The 10,176-nt window shown below is 48.0% G+C and overlaps 1 protein-coding gene and 1 long non-coding RNA gene across 2 annotated transcripts in view; one reads left to right on the forward strand and one right to left on the reverse strand.

Moving 5' to 3' along the window:
* Positions 1 to 9,934, reverse strand: part of CGN (cingulin) — a 72,143-nt gene extending 62,209 nt beyond the window's left edge. The window contains exon 1 of the mRNA XM_083715514.1: positions 9,820 to 9,934. The gene's annotated coding sequence lies outside the window, so the exon portion shown is untranslated. The remainder of the gene's footprint in view (positions 1 to 9,819) is intronic.
* Positions 1,518 to 3,342, forward strand: LOC310833026. The gene is made up of 2 exons (XR_014558520.1): positions 1,518 to 1,970; positions 3,042 to 3,342. It is a non-coding gene; the product is annotated as an uncharacterized lncRNA (long non-coding RNA).
* Positions 9,935 to 10,176: the final 242 nt, after the last annotated feature.

The following is a 10,176-nucleotide window of genomic DNA, read 5'->3' on the forward strand; positions in this document are numbered from 1 at the left end:
CGCCGTCCCGGGTAAATAGCAGCGATCGGGACGGCAGGAACGTCCTTGCCACACGGGGAGGAGAAGGGCCTGCAGTCGCTCTCGCTTTTTCCAGACACAGGATCTGAAGACTGTGGGAAGATTCAGGGCAGAGAGGGGAAAGTACTTCGGCACAGAGCACGTAGTTAAACTGCGGAACTCCCTTCCACAAGGGGCACCGGGGGCCATTTCCCAGCAGAAGAGTTTAGGAAGGAGCAAGGGACGTCAGACCTCTCTAACTCGACCCAGGCAGCAACACAACTGCCCTCCTCAGGCCATGCTCCTCCGCAGGTTCCTCAGGTGATTTTACCTGGCTGGAACCTGTCCCTTGAACTAGGAGACTGCCTAGCGCAGGGGTAGGCAACCTAAGACCAATCGCCTTCTAAATCCGGCCCGTGGACGGTCCGGGAATCAGCGTGTTTTTACATGAGTGGAATGTGTCCTTTCATTTAAAATGCATCTCTGGGTTATTTGTGGGGCATAGGAATTTGTTCATTTTTTTCTTCTTCAAAATATAGTCCGGCCCCCCACATGATCTGAGGGATGCTGGACCGGCCCACAGCTGAAAAAGGTTGCTGACCCCTGGCCTAGCGCTTGCCCAAGATGGGGACGGGGACAAGTTCACATCATACCATTGTCAGGGAAAAAATAACGCTGTCCAGGGTTGTAAAGACTGCGGAGAGAATAATTGGGTGCACTCTTCCCACCTTGGATCAAATCTATGCTTCCAGGTGCCATAAGAAAGCTGCAGAGATAGCGCAGGATAGTGCGCACCCCGGAAATGATCTCTTTCAGCTTCTGCCAGGGTTATAAAGACTAGGACTAGCCGTCTGAGAAACACTTTCTATCCAAATGCAATTTTGGTTTTAAACACAGTGTAAGGTGGTCTCTGCGGACCACTGCAGATGGTGACAGCAGCCACGAAATTAAAAGACGCCTGCTTCTTGGGAGAAAAGCAATGACAAACCTAGACAGCATCTGAAAAAGCAGAGACATCACCTTGCCGACAAAGGTCCGTATCGTTAAAGCTCTGGTTTTCCCAGTCGTGATGTATGGAAGTGAGAGCTGGACCATCAAGAAGGCTGATCGCCAGAGAATGGATGCTTTTGAATTCTGGTGCTGGAGGAGACTCTGGAGAGTCCCATGGACTGCAAGAAGATCCAACCTCTCCATTCTGAAGGAAATCAGCCCTGAGTGCTCACTGGAAGGACAGATCCTGAAGCTGAGGCTCCAAGACTTTGGCCACCTCATGAGAAGAGAAGACTCCCTGGAAAAGACCCTGATGGTGGGAAAGATGGAGGGCACAAGGAGAAGGGGACGACAGAGGACGAGATGGTGGGACAGTGTTCTTGTGTAGGGTATGCTTTCGATGTCTGGTGCAGCCCTGCCCTGGATTCTCAGCAGCTCACTGAACTCAGGCATTTGGGGGGAATCCAGGAGTTAAGAACCCCACCTACATGGCCACCCAAAATGCAGCCCTTCGGCCTGAAAACAGTTCCCTGCCGTGGTTTAGGAGGATGTGCTGGGCGTGCATTTCAGGTATTATCCTTCCGCAGGCAAGGAAAGCAAAAAAAGAACAAAACCCCGAGCGTCGTTAATCATAAGCCACGCTCCCCAAAGAGAAACAAACAATGCATAGAAATTGCTTCCTGCTTTTTTCGGATGCCCCTGAAGCATTCTTCAGAGTGTGCACCATCAAAGCATTAAAAAAATCACTCCTTCCCCGCCCGCTCCAAAATATCCCAGCCAACAATTAAGAGCGTCTTGCAAAGGTGAGGCATTCAATGGGGGAAAGGAGGTGAGATTTGACCCCCGGGAAGAGGGCATTCAAAACCCCAGCTTCCTGGTCTGGGACCAGCTGTCAACATGGCCCAAAACCAGTGCCTGCACCTCTTCAAAAGCCATTCAGGTTGGTGGAGGGAGTAGTTTTCTCATCACAACAACCTTGCGAGGTAGGCTGAAGCTATTTAATTTCAAATTTGCGGCTGGGGGAGGTTTCTGGGCGAAAATGGAAGAGTGGGAAATTCTGTTGTTAAGTTTCAGTATTAATAAATTTATTTAAAGCCTCTTTCTGTTAAAAAAAAAGACTCAGGGCTCCTTGCAACAGGTAAGGATATGCAAATATAAAAATAAAAAGTATAATATAATGTAACCACCAACAATTCTTTTTAAAAAACCACCCACCATTTTGTGGTCACACACTGTTCCAACCTGGAGACACGAACAGCAGCCAAGTTGTGTCTTTTTAACCACATACAGAGGACTTTTTAAAATACTTTCTTCCAACAGAAACCTGAACCTGGTGGGGGGCAGGAGCAAAAAACCAGCCTAACAGGTTGGAGTAGGATAAGGGAAAGGGGGTGAAATTAGTTTGGGAAGAAAATAAAGTCAGTTTCTTTGCCAAAACACTGGACTGTGGAGCCAGTATAAAAGGGATTTTTTTTCCACCAGGATCTCAAGAACTTGGCAGCCAATCCTGAGGCTGCGATCCTAGGCTTACCTGGGAGCAAGTCCCTTTGAACTCAGTCGGGTTGCTTCCGAGTAGATAGTGGATAGGATTGCATTGTCATGGGGTGAAGAACATTACAAATCTGGCTGTGATTGTGGCAGAACTGACGAAATGTGCTACCTAGAAATGGAGGTGTGTTCTGAATATTTTCCTCAGGTGTACACACACTTACACGATGATGCAGCCAAACCCCACGCAAGAGGTTTTATATCAAGGAAAGTAGCAGGAAAATCTAGCAACCGTGAACGAACTGTACATTTTTTTTTATTTTTAGGGCAGTAATCCCCAACACCTCCCCCAGAGGTGAAATAAGGACAGCATTTTTATTATCAGAGACAGGGATATGCCAGTCCCTGGGTGCCACTGCCTTCCGATCTGTGAAATGGGTATATTTTAAACCAGGGGTGTTTGCGGAGGTGGACTTTTGCGACAGGGACAAGGTTTCTCAAATGACGCATCTGTGACAAAGACCAGCAGGTGACCTCAATTCGATCACCTCTCCGTTTCTTGACAGGTGGCTAAACTTTTCAGCTGGCGACACCCTGAAAGTATGACATTCGGACACCGCCCTTAACCAGAAGTACCAGACCCGTCACTCAAGGTTGCAGGCAAACAGTGGAATTATTCAGATTTTCGACAACTCGCAAAGGGCTCAGGTTATCATCGCCTGCCGTGGAAACTGCCACTTGAGAGTTGGAACATTAAAATTTTAAAGGCATCGCATTACAGAAGGGAGGTGCAGTGGTTAAGCTCATGCCAGCGCTCAAGCCCGACACCGAAGAGATTAACAAAATAAACTCACCAAGATAGATGCATGCAGGGGGTCTTGTCTTAGCAAGCGATTTCGGAGACGCCCCAGGAGGGATGTAATCTCACATAATGATCAGACATATTTCTCTACGATGCGTACAGAAAAAAAAGCATAGATGCTACATACAGGGACGCAGGTAGCAGCTGCCTTTTACAGAGTCAGAAAACAGGTCCATCTAGGTCAGTATTGCCTACACGGACTGGCAGCAGCTCTCCAGGGTTTCAGCAGGAAATCTTTTCCAGCCCTTCGTGGGTATGCCAGGGATTGGATTATCTGCCAATCTATGTGTGCCCGGACACTGAGGTCCAGCGCCGAGAGCCTTCTAGTGGTTCCCTCTCTGCAAGAAGCCAAGTTACAGGGAACCAGGCAGAGGGCCTTCTCGGTGGTGGCGCCCGCCCTGTGAAACGCCCTCCCACCAGGTATCAAAGAGAACAATAACTACCAGACTTTTAGAAGCCATCTGAAGGCAGCCCTGTTTAGGGAAGCTTTTAATGTTTAATAGACAATTGGATTTTAATATTCTGTTAGAAGCCGCCCAGAGTGGCTGGGGAAACCCAGCCAGATGGGCGGGGTATAAATAATAAATTATTATTTATTATTATTATTATACATACACCATAGGCATGAGGCAGAACATACCAAGGTTTCATTTAAGTTATTTAATAATACAATCAGACGCTTCAGGTTGCTTTTTTTGGGTTACGGACCACCGAAACCCGGAAGTACTGGAACGGGTTACTTCCGGGTTTCGGTGGTCGCACATGCGCAGAAGCGCTAAATCATGCTTTGCACATGCATAGAAGCATCGAATCGCAACTCGCACGTGCGCAGACACGCCGCTGTGGGTTGCGAATGTGCATCCCGCACGGATCAAGTTCACAACCCGAGCGTCCACTGTAATAATATTATTATAATTTATTATTTATAGCCCGCTCATCTGGCTGGGTTTCCCCAGCCACTCTTGTTAAAAGGAGTGTGCGCCGATTGTATGACTCATACAGGACACCTAAGGTGGTGGTATAAAGACACGTTGGACATGCATTCCCCACAGAACAGCCCCATCCCATCTCATCTAGCAAACCAGTGATGTGTCAGGACATTAATATAAAAGATTCCATCAGGATTTTAGGATTCTGGATCCGGAGGGGGCTGTTTCTTTAACGCCACAAGGCCTAGAAACTTGAACTCGCTAGCCACGTTGGTTCGTTTTCATATATTTTTAGAAACCCTTCCTTTCAGCAGGGCAAGAATTGATATCGATCGCCCTTCGTTTGCCCTTTCGGCCGTTGACCTTTGACAGCAGCTCCTGCTGAAGCCGAAATCTCCAGGGGGCTGGCCCTTGTGGATTTATTTATTTTATTCAAAAAAGAAAAGAAAAAAAGGTCAGCGGTTTAGCTAGATCTAAGTCCACCCCCGTCCTCGCTTACTTTATCCAAACAGGATTTGACAATGGGCAAATTCTTTGCAGAAATAGCCAATTAAGCAATGAGGTCTCCCAGATGGATGCGAGAAACCGCAGCTCCCAGCAACTTAAAGGCAGCAGCCCCAGACACTGGGATATTGTTCTCCATTCATGGGGAAAACTAGAATTTCAGCCTTTACTCTAGTTTCAATCAGGCGATGGAAGGGAGAGAGGAGGGCATACACCCCGAAGGTGTAAGAGGAAACCTCAAACTGAATACCTGGAGAGAGAGGATGGTCGTCAAAATTCCTACAAGCACATACAAAAATCGGAGAAAAGACGAATTTTGCAGTCACTTTGGAACGAAGGCTGCAATCCTAACCCTACTTACGTGGAAGGAAGCCTGGCTGAATTCAGGAGGTCTTATGTACTGCTTTTTGCCCAGAAAGAAAAATTGCCAGTACTCTGTACTCTTGAGCACCCCCAGAAAAAAAAGCACCAGGCTTATATCAGTAGCTGCGCTTTGGTTCCCAAACTGTTTCAGGAATCGAACAGACTCCCTGAATGGATTAAATTCAGAAACCAAGGTTCCACTGGATAGATTTCACAAAAGCAGCTGTGTTTTCCAATGCAAAGATGTATCGCACCAAGAAGGTTGTTCTAAATTTTAATCTTAAGGAGGGGCAGTGTTACGGGAAAGCAGCTGTCAATTTCAATGCAAGTGTGTAGTTCACTCTGTGTGTGTGTGTGTGTGTGTGTGTGTGTGTGTGTGAGAGAGAGAGAGAGAGAGAGAGAGAGAGAGAGAGAGAGAGATCCTGACCCTACCCATCCTTACTCAGAAGTAAGACCCAATAATGTTGACTGTATGTGTGCCTAAGACAGCAGTTTAAGGCTGAAATCTTACTTCACTGTAACTTTCCTAAACTGTTCCAAATCAAAAGAGTTAATTTTTTGCAAATTTGGGAGTGGGACAAGGGTGGGGGGGGGAGAGAGATGACTACAACAGGGTTTAGCAACAGAGGGGCTTCATGGTGAGGGGGGTTGTTTCCAGTTAGAAGAAGCTTGGGGGGGGGGGGAGTAGAGAAAGAAAATGACTCCCATCTATCAGCAATGCAAAGATTGGCTCTATATATCAGGGAACCTGAGGCCTGCCATTTGTACCAGAGCCAGTGGTACAAATGGGTAGAGTGTTGGACTGTGACCTGGGAGACCAGGGTTCGAATTCCCACGCAGCCACTGGGTGCCCTTGGGCCAGTCATGAATTTCTTAGCCTAACCCACCTCGCAGGGTTGTCGTTGAGGATGAAATAGGGAGATGGAGCACCTTGAGTTCCTTGGGAAAAGGAGGCGCATGAATGCAATAGCAATATATAATGTTGAGTGCAATAACAATATATGTTGTTGGGATTCCAAATCTCCAGCACAGCCAAATGGCCAGGAATGAGAGTTCAGCAACACCTTGAGCGCATCAGGTTCCCTATCCTTTGAGAGAGAGAGCAAATCTTTGCATTGCTGATATAGCTGGAGTCATTTCCTTCCTCCACCCCCACCTCAAAGCAATTTATAATAGGATTCCTTCGCATTCCAAAAGGTCACGTAGTCAAAGGCCTCTTTTAATCCCTTCCTCCCCAGGGCAAAGGAACAACACCAGCTTTGCCTTTAACTGCGGGGTTGTGTGTTTTTTTAAAGAACCCTTTGCTGTTTCTTTGCTGAAAGTTGTTTTATTCGTTTTATGTATCTTGAGCCTTTCCTCCAAGGATCTCCCTGTTTTATCCTCTCAGCAACCCTTCTAGGTAGGTTTGTGCAGACCCAACGGGTTAAGCTAAGAGGCTGTGCGTGGGCGATTTGAACCCTGATCTCCCAGGTGCGGTGATTAGGAGTGTTGGATTAGGACCTGGGAAACCAGGGCTCAAATCCCCTTATTCAGCTGTAAACCTCGCTGGCTGGCCTTGGGCCAAGTCTCTGCATTTCAGCCTAACCTACCTCACAGAGGTAAGGATAAAATGGAGATGGAGGGGAGAACTATGTTCATCATCTTTAGATCCCTGGAGAAAAAGCAGGGTATAAATGCTGCAACAAATGAATAATAATCAAAATAACAGAGGAGGGTTTTGGAGCTTGCAATCAGGGATTATTACGGAGCCAGGCAGGAAACCTCCCGAGAGAGAGGCAAATGAATGGAAGATAAGTCTAAATAGAGCCTCCATGTTTGGACACAGTATACCTCTGATTGCCAAAACTTGGACATCATGATCTAATCTAGCAAGACTCTCCTGTTCTCAGTAGCCATATAATGCTTGGGAATGGCACCACCATCTTCCAAGACACACTACCTCTGAAAACTAGATGCTGCAGTCAGGCAATTGGGGGGGGGGGTTTGTGGCCCTCTTTCTAGTCATTGTGGAAAGTGGGGTGCTGAATCTGACCCCAGCAAGGCTTAATTCATTTTGTTTCAGGCCCCCTGAGCCACGGGGGTTTATGCACATAAATGCATCAGAGTCAGTTACTCTTCCCTTCCACCTGAAGAGTTCTGTGTTGCTCAAAGGCTTGCACACATCTCTCTCTTCTAGCATCTAGTTCAGGCTTACTCAACCTCAGCCCTCCAGATGTTTTGAGACTACAACTCCCATCAGCCCTGACCACTGGTCCTGCTAGCTAGGAATCATGAGAGTTGTAGGCCAAAAACATTTTGCGCCTCCTACCTTATAGCAATTACCAACACCAATGTGGCTCTAAAAAGGCAATCCTTTAGTTTACATGCTTGGGAACATTAACAGGAGGCTGGCTTTGTTATTTATTGAAGAGCAACTTGGAGCAGGAAAAAGAGAGAGACAGGCCTGCCTTCACAATCAAAGCCTCCCTTGCAGTAAAAGTGCAATGACCAGAGAGCTAATAAAAGGAGGATTTTATCCAGAGTTGGTGGTTTTTGGAGCCATCAGTCACCAATGCCATACATATCGCATCAAAATAAACCATCCCCAAAACTGCTCAAAGTTTGAAACCTTAGCTAACACAAACAGATCCCCTTCCAGGATCAAAGTCCCTTTTTGGCTGAATATACACTACCAGCTTTAAAAAACAGCTAGGTTATTCTTTTTCCTCAATTTGGATCAAAGCTGCACCGGAATACAGTATTTCAAAAGGAATGAGAGGCTAAGATATGGCTTTTGGCTGACATCTTGGGTACACCAACCTTGGTCAAAAAGGGCAGCCTCAGAGCGGCTTTCACGCATGAGGTTTGTGGTTCCCTGTGCAATCCCTGTGCAATCCAGAGAAAACCCACTAGTGGGTTGCCTCCACAGTATTCTGAAGGAGCACCTAACTTAAAACCACCTCCAGCCCTTCTGGGTTCGTTTATAGTTAGACAGCAGAAAACATCGATTCCTTTCCTGCTCTCCTGCACCAACCCATCACATAAACAGAGCTACGTTTAAGCAAGATGTAATGGAATAACATGGTGCAAATCCCAAAGAATGTAAAGGAACACTTCCAATCCCTATTCCCACTTTACGTGGAAGGAAACCGAGCAAAGATTTCAAAGTTCCCAGGCACCAGAACCAGGCATCAACATTTAGGCTCATGGAATTTCTGCCGGCTCTTGCTAGTCAACCCCACAAAGAGGCCAGTCCACACCCTTCAGAAAGCAGCATGCCAACAAAACATTCCTCCCCACAGTTATCTCAGTTGGCGTTTTAAAGGTGTTCCACTATGGGAAAATATAACCAGAATGGAAGATAGAGGAAGCACAGCCCCACTCTGGGACAGCAATCTTGGAAGGTAAGGGGGGATTTGAGAGAAGGGGGAGCAAAATTCCAGGTGTGGGGTGTAGCTGTAGGGGGAATTCAGTGTGCACAGGGCAGAAAATCAGGATTACAATTGTGTTTTGTGTGTGTATGTGTGTGAGAGAGAAAGTGTCAGGCTGTGACAGATTGTGGGGGCATTCACTGGGGCACGAACAGTAACCATAAACTCAGTGAGTGTGTGTGTGTGTGTGTGTGTGTGTGTGTGTGTGTACACACAGGAAGTATTTATCACAAATGGTGTACCACACCCTTAGAAGGTGGGAGTATAAAACCAGAAACTGCACCAAGAGGATTGTATTCAATGTTAGTTCCACTCTAGAAATTAACTAACAGTACCAGTTTTGGGGCAACCCGAGTGCTTCCCCTGCACAGGGCGCTGAGCCGAGGGGGCACAAAAAAATACAGGGAAAAAGGAATTATTGTGAAAATACGTAATAAATATTTAGAGGCGGGCATCAAATTTGTCCTTGCTTCGGGCACCAGATTACCAAAGTCCACCCCTGTGACTAATGCAAGTCCATTAATTCTAATGGGTCAAATTGGAACTTAGCTGGATGCAACCCAGAAACCCCAGTGATAAAAATCAGTGTTAGGTAGGTACTTAAGTTGGGGAGGGGCGGCCGGACAGTGTCCCCTGAGGACTAGAGAGGGTGGGCAGGCATGGTACCCGAGAGCACTGATCTTTTTATCCAGATCTGGAGCCACTAGCGCTTCCCGGATCAATCCAATGCACGTTTGGATTTTAGAAGGGGGTCCTGTCTCTGAAAAAGTTGAAGAGGGGTACAAACCCAAAACAGAGTGCAGTTGGGCCAAGAGAGAAAGAGAGAGATATACATACTGCGTGGATTTCTTTCCAAGGAAACATAGTGATTCTTTAAAAAGCGGCGGGGAGGGGGGACACCAATAGCAGCTGGAAGCAGGAGGGTTCATAACAATTATTATTATTATTAATAATAATAGTAATTAATAATCCACAAACTCCCCCGGGACTGAAAGGAGATATAGTAGCTAAGGTAGGGTCCAGCACCCTAACCACCCCCTCCCACAAATAAAAGCAGCCACTGGGCGGGGGGGGGAGAGCCTTAAGGGCAAGGGGGCGGCCGTCCTCGCTTGGGGACAGTGAACTGGGGAAGGGCAGAAACTGGGCTGGGGGGCGATACCCATAAAAGGAAATGGGGTGGGGCGCCGGCTGGGACCGCTGCTTTCAAAAGGAGGGTGGGAAGGGAAGGAGAGAGCCTTATTCACGAGCCAAAAGGGGGTTTTCCCCTCTTACTCACCCTCCTGGTTCCTCCTCGGCCGCCCCCACCTGCCCCGCTCGCCTCTCACACCTTCTGCGCCTCTGCCCGGGCGGGCGCAACCTGTTACCTGAGCCAGGCGCCGGGGCCACGCCCACGCCGCTTCCCATTGGCTCCGCCGCGCTGGGAGGCCCGGCCCCTTCGCTCGCCCCTCCCTCCCCGGGCGACCACGCCCCCTCCGTCTCCACTCCGCCCCCCCCCGACTCTTCTTTCTCCCCTTCCCCGAGCTCGGTAGGCGTGGCATAAGTGTCCGCACGTCATCAGGCGGGAATGGAGCGGGGCGGAGGATAAAAAATGGCCGCCGAGTTTCGGGCGAGGGGGCGGGGCTGGAAGGAGCCC

Source organism: Podarcis gaigeae, assembly GCF_964106915.1.
Source record: "Podarcis gaigeae genome assembly, chromosome: 16".
Taxonomy (NCBI): domain Eukaryota; kingdom Metazoa; phylum Chordata; class Lepidosauria; order Squamata; family Lacertidae; genus Podarcis; species Podarcis gaigeae.